The sequence below is a fragment of the Spermophilus citellus genome, assembly GCF_964194105.1.
Source record: "Spermophilus citellus genome assembly, chromosome: 14".
NCBI lineage: Eukaryota > Metazoa > Chordata > Mammalia > Rodentia > Sciuridae > Spermophilus > Spermophilus citellus.
The window spans coordinates 68,160,489-68,181,232 of NC_138194.1; the positions used below are offsets into that span (position 1 = coordinate 68,160,489).

At 37.2% G+C, this 20,744-nt stretch overlaps 1 protein-coding gene and 1 pseudogene across 7 annotated transcripts in view; both read left to right on the plus strand.

Moving 5' to 3' along the window:
• Positions 1-20,744, plus strand: part of VPS13B (vacuolar protein sorting 13 homolog B) — a 753,213-nt gene that overhangs the window by 502,719 nt on the left and 229,750 nt on the right. The gene's annotated exons all lie outside the window — the stretch shown is intronic.
• On the plus strand, positions 16,690-17,464 carry LOC308633453 (annotated as a pseudogene). Its single transcript has one exon. The product of its transcript is annotated as an uncharacterized misc_RNA (transcript).

Sequence of the window (20,744 nt, forward strand, 5' to 3'; positions counted from 1 at the left end):
AGGTAGGAAGGAGAAGTCCTTAGGCGCCATGTTGGGGTTTTTTCTCTGAGGTACGGCTGCCGTTTATACTTTTCCCAACATAAAGTACCTCTTTTAAATAAAATCTAAAGACCAATATAACGTGAGAAAAGCACATTTGATAAAAATAAGAAAAAGTTTTTTGAGTAAAATATGATAATCAGGACAATACAATAAATTGTATTTCTAAACCAATATAGCATATGCAAAAGATTTAGGATTCAAAGAAAGTACATTAAAATATGTTTAATTCTCCTTAATTTAGAATTTAGAAGTGCTGACTGTATAATTATTTTTTTTCTCTTTAAGAATTTAACCTTTATTTTATTTATTTGTTTTTATGTGGTGCTAAGGCTCAAACCCTGGGCCTCACCTATGCTAGGCAAGCACTCTACTACTGAGCTACAACCTCAGCCCTGAATGTGTAATTCTTGACTCCTGTTGTAAATGAAATATGCCCCAATAAGTGATAAAATGTGTGTGTTTACAGTATGCCTTCAACTGTGCTTAGAGAAAGGAAAGCACCAATGGTAGATGGAATCCGGAACCATCTCCAGTTCTTGGGAAAATATAGATCTAGGGCAGAGTGAAAAATGGACAGAGTAGAAAGTCAATTATTGGCAACTGATTGGAGCATGGGAAGTAGGTGGCAAAAGAGAGAAATGTATTCCGCTTTTCTTAAGTCCTTGAATTGAATCCTTTCATGGGGAAGGAGATATCTCCCTCTTCAAATAGAGGCATTGTATTGGAACATCCATTTTAACTGAGGAAGACTGTGTACAGACACACTTGGAGAAGAAGATTCCTTGTTCCATGGAAATTCAGTCATCCATGAGCACAAGGTACTCTATCCACAACAGTTCTACTTTAGTCATAGTTTGCAACTTGTCTAAAAAATAATTTTTTAAATATTATTTTAGTTGTCAGTGTGCCTTTATTTTATTTATTTTTATGTGGTGCTGAGAATCAAACCCAGTGCGTCACACATGCTAAACAAGCACTCTACCCCTGAGCTACAACCCCAGCCCTATAAAATAATTTTTTTAAAGTTCAGAGGTATTTAAGTCAGCTTTTTTGCTGCTGTGACCAAAAGACCTGAAAAGAGCAATTTTAGAGGAGGAAAACTTTATTTGGTGCTCACCATTTTAGAGGTCTCTGTCCATGGATGGTTGACTTGATTGCAGTAGGCTGAGGTAAAGCAGAACATTGTGGCAAAAGGTATAGAGGAGGAAAGCAGCTTAGACATGGCAAATAAGAGGCAAAGACAGCTCTTGGGACAAAATATATTCCCCAAAGGCATGCCCCCAGTGATATACCTCCTCCAGCCACACCCTACTTGCCTACAGTTAACCCCAGTTAATCCATTCAAGTGGATTAGTAGACAAATGAAGTTAAGGTTCATTGTTTTACCTCTAAACTTTCTTGCATTGTCTCACACTTGAGGTTTTGGTGTAAACCATAACAAGAGGGAAAGAAAGACAAATGAACCCTTTTGCTTTTTTTATTAGCTGGAGATTAACAAAATTTAAAAATTGTGGAAAGGATCTGAGCAGATATTTTTCAAAAGAAGATATAAAAATAGCAGATAAACACTTGGAAAAAGCTCAATGTAATTAGCCATCAGGAAAATGCAAATCAGCAGACTGTGAGATTCCACCTCATACCTACTAGTATGTTTTGATCATAAACACAGGTAACAAGTATCAAAGAGAAGGTAAAGACACTGGAAACTTTGCATCCTTAATGAGAATGTGAAAAGCAGCTATTGTGGAAAACAGTATGGATGGCAGTTCCTCAAAAGATTATGCATACAGTATCATATAACCCAGGACTCCTAAATACATAACCAAGAGAAAGGAAAACACATGCCCACACAATAACTTGTAATATAAAAATTTATACTAGCATTATTCCTGACAGGTTAAAAAAAAAAGGAAGTAACCTTTGTCTAGCACCGAATGAACAGGTAAATAAAATGTAACATATCCACATGACAGAGTATTACTTGTCCATAAAAAAGAAAAAAGTGAACCAGGTGTGGTGTGCACTCCTGTAATCCCAGCTATTCGGAATGTTGAAGCAGGAGGATGACAAGTTTGAGGCCTGCCTTGGCAATTTAGAATTGCCCTGTTTCAAAATAAAAAGCTTTTTTTAAAGGGTGGGGAGCTAGGGATATAGCTCATGCAAAAAAGAAAAGAAAGGAATAAAGTTCATGTTTATGTTACAACATGAATGAACCCTGCAAACTTGTACAAAAGGAAGGAAGCTAGTCAATAAATATTATATACTTACATTTATATGAACTGTCCAGAGTAAGAGAATTCATAGAGGCAAAAATATTAATGGTTACCTGGTCTCACAGGAGTGGGAGAGCTGAGTTAGCAGGTGAAGTGACTGCTAATGGGTATGGGATTTCTTCATTATCTGTATACCCTAAATAGATGAATTATATATTATGTGAATTATTATCTCAATAAAATATTATTTTAAATATATCAAGAGTAATAAGTGTTGACAAGGATGCAGAGCAAAGGGAACTCTTGTACATTGTTGGTGGGAATATAAATTAGGACAGCCATTATGGAAAATGGCATGGAGATTCTTAAAAAAAAACTAAAAATATAACTACTATTTGATTGAGTAATCTCTCTTCTGGGTCTATACTCAAAGGAAGTGAAATCTTACTCATATCAAAGAGATATCTTCATGCCCATGTTCTTTGTGGCATTATTCACAATAGCCAAAGGTACAAAATCAATGTATCCATCAGCAGATGAATGGGTAAAGAAAATGTGTTATATAGAGACAGTGGAATATTACTCAGTCTTAAAGGTGGAGGGACTTGTCTTCTGTGACACATGAATGAATCTGGAGGACATTATGCTGACTGAAATGAGCCAGGTACAGAAAGACTAATACCAAAGTTTCTCATATATTAAGAAGCTAAAAATGTTGAACTTATAGAAGGAGTAGAATGAGTTACCAGATGGTGGAAGCCAAGGAGGAAACGGGAAGTTGTTGATTAAAAGATAGCAAGTTTTAGATAGATAGGGAGATAGAGAGGAAGGTATGTTTTAAGATCCATTGCAGGGCTGGGGATGTGGCTCAAGCGGTAGCGCGCTCGCCTGGCATGCGTGCGGCCCGGGTTCGATCCTCAGCACCACATACCAACAAAGATGTTGTGTCCGACGAGAACTAAAAAATAAATATTAAAAAATTCTAAAAAAAAAAAAAAAAAAAAAAAAAAGATCCATTGCACAACTATATTTAATAATAATGTATGTTTGCAAAAAATAACCAAGAATAGATTTTAGATGTCTCACTAAAAAAATTATAGATAATTTAGGTAATGGATATGTTAATCAACTTGGCTTAATCATTCTACATTGTATATATGAATCAAAACATCATACCATACCACATAAATGTATATATAATTGTGACTTGTTAATCAAAAATAATATTGAAAATTCTATCAATGAGTGGTTAATTGGAAGGAAGCATGAGCTTTGTTGTCCTCAAATGCCACTCACAAACACAAGCATGAGGTGTCATCCGTGGCAGCCTTGCTCTGTTTTACATATTACACATCTTCCCTCCCCTCCCATCCCTCAACCACTACCCCATGACCCTGTAAGATTTTCTTTGAAAGAAGGGATACTGTAGCAAAAAAGTAGTTTGAAATTTTCTGGAAACAATGATCTCCAGAGCCTCTTCCAACTCCAACAAACCATGATTCTACTGCATTGAAATGACAATTTGAATTTGGCCTAGATTACTCTATTTTAACTCCATATCAACAAAAGGAAAGCCATGAACAAAGACAGGTGTGACTTAGTGGAAACTGTGGAACTCAGCCAGCCTTTAGTTCCCAAGTGCAGTGCTTTATCTCCAAGCTCTCCTTCCTGTTCTTGAATACAATGATTTGCTAAAATAAAGCCACCTGGTCCCAGCACCTTGCAAATGGATTTTTCCTTTCAGCATTTCAAAATGTATTCATGTATTTGTGAAGGCTGTCTTTGGAAACCATCTGTCTGAAATCTGCAGCAATATGAAAACCCCTGTGGCTCCCTTAGATATTATAGTGGTATTTGTTGCTTCACTACTGTACTCTCTCCTATTCCCTTTTCCTTTTTTTTCCCCCTTCATTCACTTGTAAAGCATCAGTGCCCAGCAGTAGGTATGTAGTAGTAAATAACATTACTTAGTCCCTATAGTCACTTATCTTGCCATTTAATAAAGAGTCATACATTAGTAACAACAAAGAGTTTAAAGTTCATTGAGTTGTAAGAAGAGCTGTGAAGAGAAAAATAATAAGGTTTTGGGAGACAGTCTCTGTAAGTTGTGATTTTAAAATGAATTCTGAAGTAATATTGCAAATATTCAAATTCCAACTCTACTGTTTATTGGCTGTGTGACTTTGAGCAAGTTACTTAATATTTCTGGGCCTCGGTTTCTTTATCTCAAAATGGGGATAATAATGCACCTACTTTATATAGAGTTGTTCTGAGGATTAAGTGAGTTGATGTGTGTGATACATATAAAACAGTGCCCGACCCATTTTAAGCATCCCATGAGTGTTATCTATGCAATATGATTTTGTTGCTTAACAGATGATCAGGGAATCAACTATTTAGGATATCATCATTACCATTTTAATCACCTAATCACCATCATCATTGACATCTGCAGACATCTATCATATATTTTGTGTGCAGAGTTTCCGAAAATGCATGTGGGATGTGTCTGGACTTAAGAATTCTATGAGGGGCTGGGGATGTGGCTCAAGCGGTAGCGCGCTCGCCTGGCATGCGTGCGGCCCGGGTTCGATCCTCAGCACCACATACCAACAAAGATGTTGTGTCCGCCGAGAACTAAAAAATAAATATTAAAAAATTCTCTCTCTCTCTCTCACTCTCCTCTCTCACTCTCTCTTAAAAAAAAAAAGAATTCTATGATCTAACTAAGAGACAAAGCATAAGGATTAAAATAAAACTGTAATAGAAAGTAGCATATGCTAAATGACAGAGATAGTGCCCTACATAAGTGTAAGAAACAGTTGCTATGGGCCGATCAAGGGAGTACTTCACAGAAGAAGTGAACCTTTCAGAGGAAGGGCCCTCCACTCTGTGGAGACCAGAAGGTGTGAAGCTCCAAAGAGGAGAAACTCTTTGGAGAAGGGATGTATTAAAGAGGAGGCCCAGAAAACTGGTTAGATTATTCAGTAGCTAGTGATCTGTCAGATTCTGAACTGGAGTAATCAAATAAATTTTCTCTCATTCACCTGAGACTTGCTGCTTTATAAATTGCCTAATTCCATGTCCCCATGATTGTCTTAACTAGTAATACTATCTACAATTTCCTATCTATACATTTTCATCACATTTATTTTATCAAACAATGTTTTCTGATGATTTGCTTAAAAAAGTTCTTATAGTTCTTCATTGTCCTTAACAGTGTTTTTCACACAATAGAGTGTGTAAGAATTCTGAGACTTGGATCTCACCCTCAGGTAAGATGCTTCTAGCCTGGGGCTGGAGAATCTCAGTTTTAACAAGGGCCCTTTGTGATGCTGACTGAGGTGCCCAAGAAGCCTTGTTTTGAGGAAGACCTGGCTAGAGTCTGGCTTTGTCCTGTCTTTCCAACCTCATCTTTCATTATTCCCATTAATATAGTCTTTGTTTGAGCCAGATGAAACATTTTCCTTTTCTTTTTCTTACTCATTCTCTAAAATGTTTTTGATTTTATCTTCTCTTTGATGTGTGTGTGATTCCCTTTGTCCTTAATGCCATTTCAATGAGTCCAAATTTTACTTTCTTTCAGTCCCAGTTCTGATGTGTTCAGAAGGCATCTTTATTAAATGAATGTGTCTCTCTACCCTGGAAAGCAGGCTCTAGGTTTAACTGATTCTTATATTTACTTATGACTATATATCTGATATGTATCTTGCAAATGATTTAGTTTGTTTCTTCCTTTCCTAATTCATTCATTCATTAGTTATTGAGAGTCTTTGTACAGTGGAAAGGACCAGTGAGAATACAAAGGAAACACCAAGGATTATTAATGAAATGAAGGAATGACCATAAGTAACTCATGGGGGTATATTTAATATTTGCGTCTTTTGAGAAGAAAAAACAAAGTTAAAGTAGAGAGGTGTTATTTCAGGGAAAAGACATTTTATAATGGTCTGCTGATGTTATAGATATGTCGTTTATGTCCCATTCAACTGAGTTTTCTGGGGATCTTGGCAAGAATGCAAGTCTTAGCTCCATTTCTCTGATCTCCAAGTATTTGCCTAGAATGAGTTATAGGTTCAACTCCAGAAAACTAATCATAGCCCTTCATTGAATGGTTCTTGTCTGATTAGAAGTTTGATTTGTTGGAGAAACTAGGAAGGCAGCATAATTGAATTGGGTAGAATAGTAAGTGTTCTCTCCTTATGTAAAGATCACTGTGGAGATTTAGAGTTCTTAGCAAAACAGACAAAGTTTGGACTAATTGTAAAAGTGTTACCGCTGTTGGCCGGTGATGATGATACCACTGTTGACTGGTGACGAGTCCTTGCTTCCCTGATGTTGAAGAATAACACCAAAGAAGCACGCCGAGGCAAGGTCAGAGTAGAAATTAGAAGTTTATTAAAGGACAGCAGAAAAGACTTCTCCCGGAGGAAGAAGGGGACCCAAGAGGTGGAATCCGTGGAAGTGCGGTTGTTTCCCTTTCTTATAGTTTTGGGGATGGAATGTAGGTGGGAGGGGTTGGGACACAGGTGGGCCAAAGAAGTCATCTGGGCAGGAAGGACTTCATTATCACTTCTTTGGGATGGGCTATCTCCAAATCTGTTGGGGGCTGTTATAGGGTGGACTTTGGCCTAGGGCCTTTCCGGGACTTCATTAACATTCCATTGTCCTGTATTTTCCTTGAGTCATTCCCAGCATGGCCTCCATTTTAGATTTCACTCTGTATTAGACCCGATTTACCTAACTACACTGACTACCTAACTTTAAATCTGGCTTCAATGAGTCCTTGCTTCCCCAATGTTGAAGAATAACACCAAAGAAGCACACCGAGGCAAGGTCAGAGTAAAAATTAGAAGTTTATTAAAGGACAGCAGGGAGGAAGAGCAGGAAGAAAAGATTAACATTAAACAGAGTCATGAGATGGGAGGGAAAGGGAGAGAAAAGGGAAATTGCATGGAAATGAAGGGAGACCCTCATTGCTATACAAAATTACATATAAGAGGTTGTGGAGGGGCTGGGGATGTGGCTCAAGCGGTAGCGCGCTCGCCTGGCGTGCGTGCGGCCCGGGTTGGATCCTCAGCACCACATACAAACAAAGATGTTGTGTCTGCCGATAAAATAAATAAATATTAAAATTCTCTCTCTCTCCTCTCTCTCTCCCTCTCTCTTAAAAAAAAAAGAGGTTGTGAGGGGAATGGGAAAATAAACAAGGAGAGAAATGAATTACAGTAGATGGGGTAGAGAGAGAAGATGTGAGGGAAGGGGAGGGGGGATAGTAGGAGATAGGAAAGGTAGCAGAATACAACAGTTACTAATAGGGCATTATGTAAAATTGTGGATGTGTAACCGACGTGATTCTGCAATCTGCATTTGGGGTAAAAATTGGGAGTTCATAACCCACTTCAATCTAATGTATGAAATATGATATGTCAAGAGCTTTGTAATGTTGTGAACAACCAATAAAAAAAAATTTAAAAAAAAAAAAAGGACAGCAGAAAAAGACTTCTCCCGGAGGAAGAAGGGGACCCAAGAGGTGGAATCCCTGGAAATGTAGTTGTCTCCCCTTTTTATAGTTTTGGTGATGGAATGTGGGTTGAAAGGCCCAGGGGTGGGACACAGGTGGGCCAAACAAGTAATCTGGGCAGGAAGGACTTCATTATCACTTCTTGGGATGGGCTATCTCCAAATCTGTTGGGGACTGTTTCCTGGGTTCCATTAACATTTCTTTGGGGTGGACTTTGGCCTAGGGCCTTTCTGGGACTTCATTAATATTCCATGAGTTGTCCTGTGTTTCCCAGAATCATTGTCAGCATGGCCTCCATTTTAGATTTCACTCGATATGATATTAGACCCGATTTACCTAACTACACTGACTACCTAACTTTAAATCTGGCTTCAAAAGCATTGACATGGGACATGGATAGATTGGAAATCTCCTGCAAAAACCTCAGAAGTCATCTTTCTCCATTCTTATAGCTACTCAGACAAAAACACTCAAATCATTTCTTACTCCTGTTGTTCATAATACCCAACATCTAATCCATCAACACATTTGGTATGTGAGTTATATAATTTTTGTTATTTTTCCCTACAGTATAAACTCCATGAAGGTATGACCTGTGTTTCTGCTATAATCCCCAGCCAGCCCCTAGAATATAGATGCTCAGTAATAATTTGTTGAATGAACAGTGTGAAATAAAATTTCATTCCACATTTGACTAATTTTGAAGCTTCTTCAAGAAGCTCAGGAAATATTCCATTCCAATAAAATTAGAGCTGAAACCCAACTACTCAATATTATTTGGTAATGTTATTAACCAAATAATGTTACTTTAAAATGACATAATTTTAAAAAAAATATTTCTAACTAATTTGAAGAAATACCAGTAATTTTTAAAGGCAAAGAGCTCTCCATTTTAATGGTACTGATTTGGAAATACTATTGTGAATGTGATCTGAATTTAGCCTTAACAACAAGAGATGTTCTGATGAGTAATGATATACAAGGTATTGTTAAAAATGTGTCTTCTAATTCATCATTTTTTGAGAAAGTTTTCTCAGGAATGTGTAGACTTAGTTACTGCTTCAATGTTTATGAGATGATATTTAATATCTGGGAGGAAGAAATCTAATTTTTTTCTGACTTTTAAGCTCTTATTCAAGGAGTCCCACATGACCAGAAATATCCAAACTTAAAGTATATATTGGGTTACCTTCCTGAGTCTACAGAAGGTAGCTTTCTAATAGAAAGGTTCCTAGAACATATCATAATATGAAAATTTACTGATGATATTGGGCTAACTGAACAGAGCTATTGTTAGAAATTTTTAACTGATTTAGATGATACTTCAAATTTCCAAGGATTGAAGGAAGAGGTTGATATGATCAGTACTTATGTGGAAGATCATTTTGGTATAGTGATGATTTTCATGGAGTAACAAACAAAAAAAATCTCTCTAAGGAAAAGGAAGAATTGTCTGAAGGGCATAAAGAGATATTTCTAATACTTTGATTAATTTGCCTTCCAATTTCTTTGCATCATTACTTTTTAAGGTATTGGTAATATATGACAGAAAGAATCAAGATGTGACTTTAGGTCCATTTGGATTTGATCTGCCGTCATCAAATTAAAGAGTAACCAGTAAAGTTTGCAAATGATCCTTTGTTCTGTAAAATAGATTTCAAATGAAATCAATAGAGAATCCTGAGATCTGGGCTTACTTTGAAGAGAATGTAGAGTTAACTGAGCCAAGTTCATTTAGCAAATAGAATATTTTGTAATGAAAATCATCTCAATAATTTTCTTAAACAACTATAGTCTATTTGGCAATGAAAATCAGCTACTAGATAAAGTTAATTATAGATAGGCTTGATTGTTTTCATCATTGTTCAACTTGTACTTAATATTGGAGAAACTTTTGTTTTAAAAGCATCCTCTTCTTGCTTCATTTCCATAAACCCTATATAATTTTTCTAAAGAACTGAAGCAAGAAAAGAGGATATAGGGGACATAGTAATCAAATAAGGGGTTTTAAATTTATCTTATGAATAGATATTTCTACAAAAACTGTAGTTTTCTTATCAGAAAATTAAGTTCATAGTTGCAAGACAGAAGCCCTCTGGAAGAGTTAATAAGCACAGTCTACTTCTACCTTGCTGCAGAAAATTAAATGCAACCTTCTCTATGACTCTTATAGAGAATACATAGGCTCAGGAAACTTTCATCTGCTTCTGGGTTAGGGCTGATTCAATCTTAAAGCAAGTTTATGAGAGTGGCTGATGTGATACAGTTGTTTCTAGTAAAATCGGACTAGCTTTAAGGAGCCAATCTAAGTCAGTTTCTGAGTAAAATTCTATGAGAAACAGACTCCAACTCAGACACAATTGTAAACCCTGATATAATGAGAACTTGCAGCTGATTTAATCCTATTGAAACTCTTTAAGCAGCCATGGGATAAAATGGTTTCCACATTGACATCAATGGAACGGGACCTTTGATTTCATCAGTTTGAAGAGTAGTTACCTTGTACACACAGTAGCCACTTTTTAAGAATTAACATTGTGGCTATTTCTAAACCAGGTTATTGTTTCTGATACAGAGGCATCTGTTTTAATTAAGGTTCCCAGAATGTGTCAAGTTTTGTTTTAAAAAAACTGAATTTATTACAAGTAGTAAACAAATTAGATCTATGCTCCTTGAACACAAAATGACCAACTTATTCCTGTTTATTATATATGCAGGAGACATATAACAAAAAGGAAAGACAATCAGAACTATTTCTGAATTAAGACCCTATATACAATGTTTTACCTGGATTTTTTTTATTTCCATGAATATAGAAACCCCTGCAAATAAGCTTATGCTATGAAATCATATAAGTATAAAGGGACAAACAGACACAAAAGTCTAACTATCAATACTACAGATGAAATCTCAGTAGGTGGGATTTGAATTTACCTTTGCCTGTGTGGGTAGGATGTTGCATATAGTTTTTCTCTTTTTGTCTGTGATTAAAACAGTCACTGATAATGATCTAAATATTATAGTTAGTCCTGATCTCTCTTCAAAATTTACAAGTTAAATTAGAACTGTAGGCCATAGGCTGCAGTAAAACACAAGTTTGACTGAAGTATCGCCATGCTTCTTTTATTACAGTTTGCACTGGTCTTGAAATATGAATATTTGAACTGATACTTAGGCAGTAGTGGCCTCAGACTATTACTTCAAAGAGCCGGAAAAGTAACTTCATGAAAGGAAAAACTTGAAACTATAATACTCTTTACCGTTCTATCTGTTAAGCAGTGGTGGGTATCATTAGTTCTGCTCTTTCCCATAATCACTGCAGTATTGGGAACAGTTATATTATGTGGGATCTTATATAACATTTGGTTTAAGAAAATAAAACATAAAAAGCTGTTGTTTTGTAGCACTCAGTATTGGTACTACCAAAGTTCATACAAGCTTTTACAGATTTGGTTTTTAAATAAAAAATGACAATGGTGTCACTGAAGGAGATGTTTAAAATGAAGCCAACGTACCCTTTTTTAATACATTTTTATTTAATATAGTAAGATAAATTTCGGCTCCCATATCACTGAGTTGAAATGGTAATTCATCCATAGAATTATACAGGTTTATGATTTATAATACTGATTCTATTGAAAATTTGAGACTTAAAAATGTATTCTTATTGTTTTTTGATTAAATTACACTATTTACATAAAGCTTCCAGTGTAGATGCCATTAAAGGCATGTGACAACCTTTCTCCATCCCACCACACCATACCATCCTACACAAACTTCTGAGATACAACAATAAGTATGTTTGCAAATGTTTAAACAAGGAGGCACATAATTTTTTCAAGTTTGTGTAACTTCTTTGTAATTCCAGTATGTGAAGCCATTAAAATACTGTGACTGATTTTTTTTTCTTTAAACTGTATTAGATTTTGTAAGATAGATACAGTGTTTACTTGTTTGGAAATACTACTACATTTCAGCAAGGGTAGTAAAATTAGGATATGTCACAGTGGTATTGTTACCGCTGTTGGCCCGTGTCGAGTCCTTGCTTCCCCGATGTTGAAGAATAACACCAAAGAAGCACGCCGAGGCAAGGTCAGAGTAGAGATTAGAAGTTTATTAAAGGACAGCAGAAAAGACTTCTCCCGGAGGAAGAAGGGGACCCAAGAGGTGGAATCCGTGGAAGTGCGGTTGTTTCCCCTTTTTGTAGTTTTGGTGATGGAATGTAGGTGGGAAGGGTTAGGACACAGGTGGGCCAAAGGGGCAGAAAGGACTTTTGGGATGGGCTTATCACTTCTCTGGGATGGGCTATCTCCAAATCTGTTGGGGGCTGTTTCTTTGAGGTGGACTTTGGCCTAGGGCCTTTTCATTACATTCATTACATTCATTGAGTTGTCCTGGGTTTACATTCCATGAGTTGTCCTGCGTTTCCCTGAGTCATTCTCAGCATGGCCTCCATTTTAGATTTCACTCGATATTAGACCCGATTTACCTAACTACACTGACTACCTAACTTTAAATCTGGCTTCATTATTTCTTTAACTTCCCCCACAGGTAGTTTGTTTTTTCATGCTAACATCTATGGGGCACTTATTTTATTTTAGATGTGATTGTCACTTTCATTCTGTGGTTTTACACTTAATTTTTTTTACAATTTATAAGATGTGATTTAAAAAGATATTGATCAAGATTAAAGTATAATTCTTACCCACTGGAAGTATTTCTCCAGCATTTCTGTTATATAACCATAATTGTGATAAACAGGTAGAAAAATCTGTGGGTATATATATGTTTAGTATACTAAGTTTTTTAAAAAAGAGAGAAATTTGAAAAAATAGTATGAAGTAAAACACTGGAGTAGAGGCAGAATCTCCTTCCATTTTTGGCCATCAAAACAGAACTATTTTGGTCCTTGTTAATTCTCAAGAGGTTGTTTTCCACACATTTTTCTTGAAAAATTTAAACATCCATTTATTTTCGCATTTTTTTAATATAGCTGAATTTTGATTGTGCTCATAAAAAATGCTGATCTGACCCAACAAGAGGTTTCAATCAAGTTTATCTTTCTTTCTCTACTCCAAAATGCTACTGAAGAACATCTAATTAATGTAATTGGAATGGTATCATTGCATTCTTTGGTATTGACCCATTATTCGAGTGTGATTTTATTCACTTCTTCTAAGACATTATGGGTCTTAACCAGACTCCAGGGTGAGCTAGTAAACTTACCTATCTCAGTACATGAAAAAGAGGAATTAGTTACAGTTCCCTAGCTACTAGTACAGCTTTCAGCACCTTCTCCATGGTGGCTTGTGTCTGTACCATATATAGCTATGAAAGGATGGGAAAATGCACTGAAATGATCTAAGAAGTAAACTATCAACTTGACATGTTTTCCTGCCTATTGAAAACCCTCTCATATTGAAACCCATTGATAGTGAAATTGTAGAATTCCACCAATTTAAGTACCATCTGGTTGTGCTCAAGGCTTTAAAGCTGTTATCTCCACATAAAATTTCAGAGTCCTCTACTTTTTCTTCACCAAACTATCCATTTTTAAGCCACAAATATTTTTCCAGCTCTTTCAGATTTTATCTAAAAGTATATTTTAACAGTATTTAAAAAGTTCTTAAACAATAACAATTTATCTTGATGGATGGCATGCTGTGTTTTTTCATTTTATTTTAATTAGCCATTGTGGAACCAAATTCCCCCTTTGTTTTAATCTTTTGAATATTGTTTAATTATTGTTATCATGCCAGATATCTTAAAGGTTATTTTACCAATACAGTTTCATTTAACATAACCCATATGGAATCAATAGCCTAGTTTCCTAAAGTGAATGCTTGGAAAATCTTACATTCATATGTTAAGAGTACACATCCTTTCCTCATTAGTTGGAAAGTACCGGGATTTTGGCACAGGTTCTGTGTGGAAGCATTGTGCAGCTTTTATATGGATTTTGTTTTTAGCCTTTGATGACACTGTTTAGAATAGGAAGTATCTAATAAGTAAAGCATTTTGTCTCAAGTGCTGCCAATGTGTTTAATATATGCCTGGAGGTCTGAAACATTATCTTCTTCACTACAGTAATATGCATTTAATTCTCTGAAAGCAGAAGGTCGAACTTTTAAAAGGGACGCAAAGTACATTTTCAAACAGAATAATTCAAAACATATGGAAGAGGGGAGCAGAGTAATGTACAGTTGGTTTTTATAGTTTAATCATGATCATGTTAATGCACACCAGTAGCTAATTAAAGAAAACTTTTATTGTTCATTTTGAAAAAGTTAGGTAAAGAGCAGGAGAGCTGATTTAACAGTGCTGCCCAGAGATACATACCACACTCACCCACCGCAAGCAGATAATGCCATTTTTGACAACTTATTTGTCTCTGTAGGCAATAATAAAGCAAAAGTTTTTTTCAGAGTGATTACATTGTGAACTTTTCATTTTCCTCAGAGGAATGGTAAATTTGATGCTCAAGTTTAGGGGCCAGCACACATAACTAATTGTAAAACATTTTTCAATAGTGGGCTAGGTACTCCTCAATATTATAGATAAGTAGTCTACAGTGGACTGGTAACAAACTGGTCGATGTCTCAAAATCCTCAGCTTGTTTCAGTGCTACAAATAATTTGGAAGCTTAGGAAAATGGAAGGACATGGGTTTTTAACCCAGTTTTAAGAATTTAGTTTTCTGGTACTGGGAAAGTTAGACCTTTTTGCCCTTCCTTCCAATGAGAGGGTCTTTCATCTCTGTATCACTGGTTCAGATTCCATTCTACTTGGGAGTGACTAAAATTAATTACCATCTGACTTCTGTTCAATAACCTGTATGGCCCAAGCTGATAGCTGCCATCCTGCCCTGCTGATTATTTATATCTCAGGATCATACCACTTGGCACATGCAGGAGCCTAATGTTGCAATCTCAACACATAATAATGCTGGACACTAAATTTCTTTAAAACTTCTCCTACAGGTGGTTTGGTTTTTCATGCTAACATCTATTGGAAACTTAATTCATTTTAAAGCAGAAGAGACTAAATTTTAAATATAAGTTAGAAGAAAAGTATGCAGAAAAACATCTAGTGACATTATAGTCAATTGTGGTTGACTTTCCTGAGAGAATAAAATTAATTTATGAATCTTGAATTCCTGATTTGAACTGAACCTAAAATATTTTTTAGTTCAACTATATTCAGATATTTAGTTTGCAATATTTCAAAATATGCGCAGTAAATTCTAGATGACTCAAGTGCTTGATTTTATTACTTTTTCACTTGTTATTTGAGAATTTCTAGTTGACAGTGGATTTGGACATATATTTGAAATTTTTATAATAGGATAACAAAGCTTTAAAATTGAGCTGTTGTCTCAAAAACCAGTGACTTTATTTTTACTTTACTGAATTTTATAATTAAAACTGTTTATTCATATATTAAGTCAGCCTGTAGTTATTAAGCTTTTCTGTGTGAAAAAAAGTGTGGTGTGTTCCGAGGATGCTAACATGGTGTTTCCACATACCACAGCCTGCTAGCTGCCTCACCTTGGACCTGTTGATTAATCTCCCCAAGCCTCATTTCCTCAGCTTTAAAATGGGGATAACAATACTCTCAAAAGATTATAACAGTAAAGAAGATGTATGTATCTTGCTAACAACATGTGGCAAATTATAAACATACTTAGTAGCATCTTTTTATCTTCAGTTGCTTAAAATCTCTGAGACAGAATACACTGTGAAAAGTGCTATAAAAAGTTGTTTTACTAGGCAGAAGTAGGAAAGACTAGTAGCACCTGGAAGGTGCCTGTTAAAGTCCCAATATGAGAATGAGGACATAGCAGAGACTAAGAGGATAGCCTGAAGTTCAGCCCACAAAGTAGAGGGTACAGAGCAGGAAAGACCCCTACATCTGGGACAGACCTTATAAAGTATAGGGAAATCTTCATCCATATATACTTATATCTTAACAATCAACTCTAGTTTGATGGGAAGTATTTTTTTATTAATTTATTTTATTTTTTAAAATCTTTTTGATAGCAGGAGATTGAGCCCAGCAGAGCTTAGCCACTAAGCCACATCCCCAGCCCTTTTTATATTTTTTATTTAGAGACAGGGTCTCGCTAAGTTACTTAGGGCTTCACTTAGTTGCTGAGATTGGTTTTGAACACACAATCATCCTGCCTCAGCCCCCTGAGCTTCTGGGATTATAGTGTGTACCACCAAGTATTTTTTCATTTAATATTATATCAGAAACAAACATCCCATCAGATATTTATATATCTTTTCCAATGTTCCAGGTACTGCCCTGCTCCTTAGTGATCCATGGAATGACTTGGCCCATTCTTTCAGCAGTTCTTCACCTAGTAGAAGACATAAACATGATAGCTACCTGGTACTGGGTATTTACTGCATGCCAGCACTGTGCTGGCCTTTTTTTTTTTTTTTACGCACACTGCTTTGTCAAATTCTCATAATAACATTATGAGGAATTGCTATTTCTCATTTTATAGATATGAGTATGTAGCTTTAGAAAGGTTTGTAGGTTTCCCAAAGTCATCTTGCGCTTGATCTCCAGGTCTGACTCCAAAGCCTATACATAGTCATGCATCACTTGATGGTGGGACAAACATGCTTTTAGGTGATTTCCTAATCATAAGAACATTGTAAAGTGTTCTTACACAAACCTAGATGATCTATCTAGCGAGCCTACTCCACACTTAGGCGTGTGTGTGTGTGTGTGTGTGTGTGTGTGTTGGGGGTGTATATCTTGTTATCTTTGGGCCATGTTGTACAAAACAACATGAGATTAAAACTCAAGCACAAGAAAAAACAATGCAATCAAGAAGAGAGATATAGGGTGAGAAGCGGCTGCAGCGCCGAGAGGAGGCAGAAGGCAGATAACGAGAAGCCCCTGGGTGGGCACCATGGCCGGGATCACCACCTTCGAGGTGGTGAAGCACAAGATCCAGGTTCTGCAGCAGCAAGCGGATGATGCTGAGGAGAGGGCTGAGCGCCTCCAGCTGGAAGTTGTGGCAGAAAGGCGGGCCCGGGAACAGGCTGAGGCTGAGGTAGCCTCCTTGAACCAAAGGATCCAACTGGTTGAAGAGGAGCTGGACCTTGCTCAGGAGCGCCTTGCTACTGCCCTGCAAAAGCTGGAGGAAGCAGAAAAAGCTGCTGATGAGAGTGAGAGAGGTATGAAGGTTATTGAAAACCGGGCCCTAAAAGATGAAGAAAAGATGGAACTCCAGGAAATCCAACTCAAAGAAGCTAAGCACATTGCAGAAAAAGCAGATAGGAAGTATGAAGAGGTGGCTCCTAAGTTAGTGATTATTGAAGGAGGCTTGGAACGCACAGAGGAAGGAGCTGAGCTGGCAGAGAGTCCCGTTGCCGAGAGATGGATGAGCAGATCAGACTGATGAACCAGAACATGAAGTGTCTGAATGCTGCTGAAGAAAAGTACTCTCAAAAAGAAGACAAATATGGGGAAGAAATAAAGATTCTCACTGATAAACTCTAGGAGGCAGAGACCCGCGCTGAGTTTGCCCTGAGTTTGCCGAGAGATCGATACCCAAACTGGAAAAGACAATTGATGATTTGGAAGATAAGCTGAAATGCACCAAAGAGGAGCACCTCTGTATGCAAAGGATGCTGGACCAGACTCTGCTTGACCTGAATGAGATGTAGAGCTCCCCAGTCCCGCCCTGCTGCTGCTCCTCCCTCTGACCCTGATTCTGCCTTAGGCCAGCCAGCCCGAAGCTGACCTTGAAACTGAGGGCTGATCTTTAACTGGAAGGCTGCTTTCTCCTTTCAACACCCCCGCGACCCCCTACCCCCTTGTCTTTTTTACCAAACTGTCTCTGCTTCTTCCCAGAGATTCCAGGTGGGCTAGAGGCTGAGCACCTTTGGGAACAGCATTTAAGGGAATGTGAGCACAACGCAAAGTGTCTTTAAAAGCATGTTATGTACACATTTTTTTTTTTTTAAAGAGAGAGTGAGGGGAGAGAGAGAGAGAGAGAGAGAGAGAGAGAGAGAGAGAGAGAGAGAATTTTTTAATATTTATTTTTTAGTTCTCGGCGGACACAACATCTTTGTTGGTATGTGGTGCTGAGGATCGAACCCAGGCCGCACACATGCCAGGCAAGCACGCTACCGCTTGAGCCACATCCCCAGCCCCATTATGTACACATTTTGTAATTACTTTTTTTGTTGTTAGAGTAACCATTTGTAAAACATTCCAAATAATTTCAGAGCTCTGAAGCAGCAATCTAATTCCCTTCTCACTTTTGGAAGGTAACTTTCCAGCCTAATCCCTATTGCCCTCTCCATAGAGGAGGAAAAGAGGAATGGGCCTGCCTTACTGAGAGCCAAACAGAGCCCAGGGAAAGACTCTACTATGGCAAACCTCATTGCTCTGTGCAAAGTACTAGCCAAAACAGAAAGGTAATTCCAAGAGGAGTTAGCCAAAAAACAAAAACCTTGCTATTCAGGTTTTGTTTTATTTTTAGCTTTAAGGTATCTTTAGACAACTGTATTCTTATTTTTTACTTTTTTTCATCAGAAATGACCAAATTAACATGGTGAGACCTCTGAGACTTTTTGTTTTTCTGGTGCTGGGGATTGAACCCAGGGCCTCGTGCTTGTTCGGGAAATGCTCTACCACTGAGCCATATTCTTAGCCCTGAGACCAAATTTTTCTCCCATCTCTACCCACTTCCCAGGTGTTCACAGAATGGATCATGGGCCCCTTAATCTTGCGTGACCACTTAATTGCTCTCCTGCTTGCTTGAAAAAAAAGAAAGAAAGAAAGAAAATTATGTTTTGGCCACTGATTTAGCCATATGAACTCATCTCATCACCCTTTTCTGGGTCTGAAGCTGCTGAATCTAAAAGTGCCATCTCATTGTGCTTTGTATCAGTCAGTGCTGGAGAATCTTGAATAGCTTATGTACACAACTTTTTAATTTTTTTTTTTTTTTTTTTTTGGTTGTGGTGCTGGGGATTGAACCCAGGGCCTTGTGCATGCAAGGCAAGCACTCTACCAACTGAGCTACATCCCCAGCCCCCAACTTTTTAAATTTTATATTATTTTGAAACTGCATCTTTGGGGTGGGGTACCTGGCCACCTCGTCTGGCTGTGAGAGTCCTGCAGTCTGGGCTGGCAGTGTGCTGATCTTTCAAAGTTTCTTTACCAGCCCAATCCCCACTTTTTTAGGTGAGGTTTCATGAGGTCTGTTAGGTGTACATCCTGCAGCTTATTGGCTTAAAATGTATTCTCCTTTGTTGTGGTCTCTTTGGGGCCAGTTGGGAGAAAGACAAACAATAGTGCAACTGTTTTGATACTGAATATTAACAAGTGTCTTTTTGAAATAAAGAACCAGTCCCTCCAAAAAAAAAAAAAAAAAAGAAGAAGAAGAGAGATATAGGAGGCTGCTGTAGGTGTAACATGGCATGCTGGTTTACAGTAAATTTTTATTTCCACATTTTTTATTGGTGCATTATAGTTGTACATATTGATGGGATTTATTGTTACATATTTGTACAGGCACATAATATAACAGTATAATTTGTGAAATATCACTCCCCCATCCTTCGCCACCTCTCCCTCCCATCGCTTGGTCTCCTTCTTCCATTGATCTCTCTTTGAGTTTTAAGAGCTCTACCCCCACCTTTGTTTTACTTTTTATTCTCTAGCTTCCTCATATGAGAGAAAACATAGTACTCTTAACCTTCTGAGTTTCAGTTATTTCACTTAACATGATAGTAACTTTTATAAGTCAACATATATGCAAAAATAATGATTAAAAAGTATACTATAGTAAAGATACAACCAGTAATTTATATATATATATATATATATTTTATTGGTTGTTCACAACATTACAAAGCTCTTGACATATCATATTTCATACATTAGATTGAAGTGGGTTATGAACCCCCAATTTTACCCCAAATGCAGATTGCAGAATCACGTCGGTTTCACATCCACAATTTTACATAATGCCCTATTAGTAATTGTTGTATTCTGCTACCTTTCCTGTCCCCTACTATCCCCCCTCCCCTCCCCTCCCATCTTCTCTCTCTACCCCATCTACTGTAATTCATTTCTCTCCTTGTTTATTTTCCCATTCCCCTCACAACCTCTTATATGTAATTTTGTATAGCAATGAGGGTCTCCCTTCATTTCCATGCAATTTCCCTTTTCTCTCCCTTTCCCTCCCATCTCATGTCTCTGTTTAATGTTAATCTTTTCTTCCTACACTTCCTCCCTGCTCTGTTCATAGTTGCTCTCATTATATCAAATAAGACATTTGGTATTTGTTTTTTAGGGATTGGCTAGTTTCACTAAGCATAATCTGCTCTAGTGCCATCCATTTCCCTGCAAATTCTATGATTTTGTCATTTTTTATTGCTGCATAGTACTCCATTGTGTATAGATGCCACATTTTTCTTTATCCATTCATCTATTGAAGGGCATCTGGGTTGGTTCCACAGTCTAGCTATTGTGAATTGTGCTGCTATGAACATCGATGTGGCAGTATCCCTGTAGCGTGCTCTTTTAAGGTCTTCAGGGAATAGTCCGAGAAGGGCAATAGCAGGGTCAAATGGTGGTTCCATTCCCAGCTTTCCCAGGAATCTCCAAACTGCTTTCCAAATTGGCTGCACCAATTTGCAGTCCCACCAGCAATGTACAAGTGTACCCTTTTCTCCACATCCTCGCCAGCACTTCTTGTTGTTTGACTTCATAGTGACTGCCAATCTTACTGGAGTGAGATGGTATCTTAGGGTGGTTTTGATTTGCATTTCTCTGACTGCTAGAGATGGTGAGCATTTTTTCATGTACTTGTTGATTGATTGTATATCCTCCTCTGAGAAGTGTCTGTTCAGGTCCTTGGCCCATTTGTTGATTGGGTTATTTGTTATCTTATTGTCTAATTTGTTGAGTTCTTTGTATACTCTGGATATT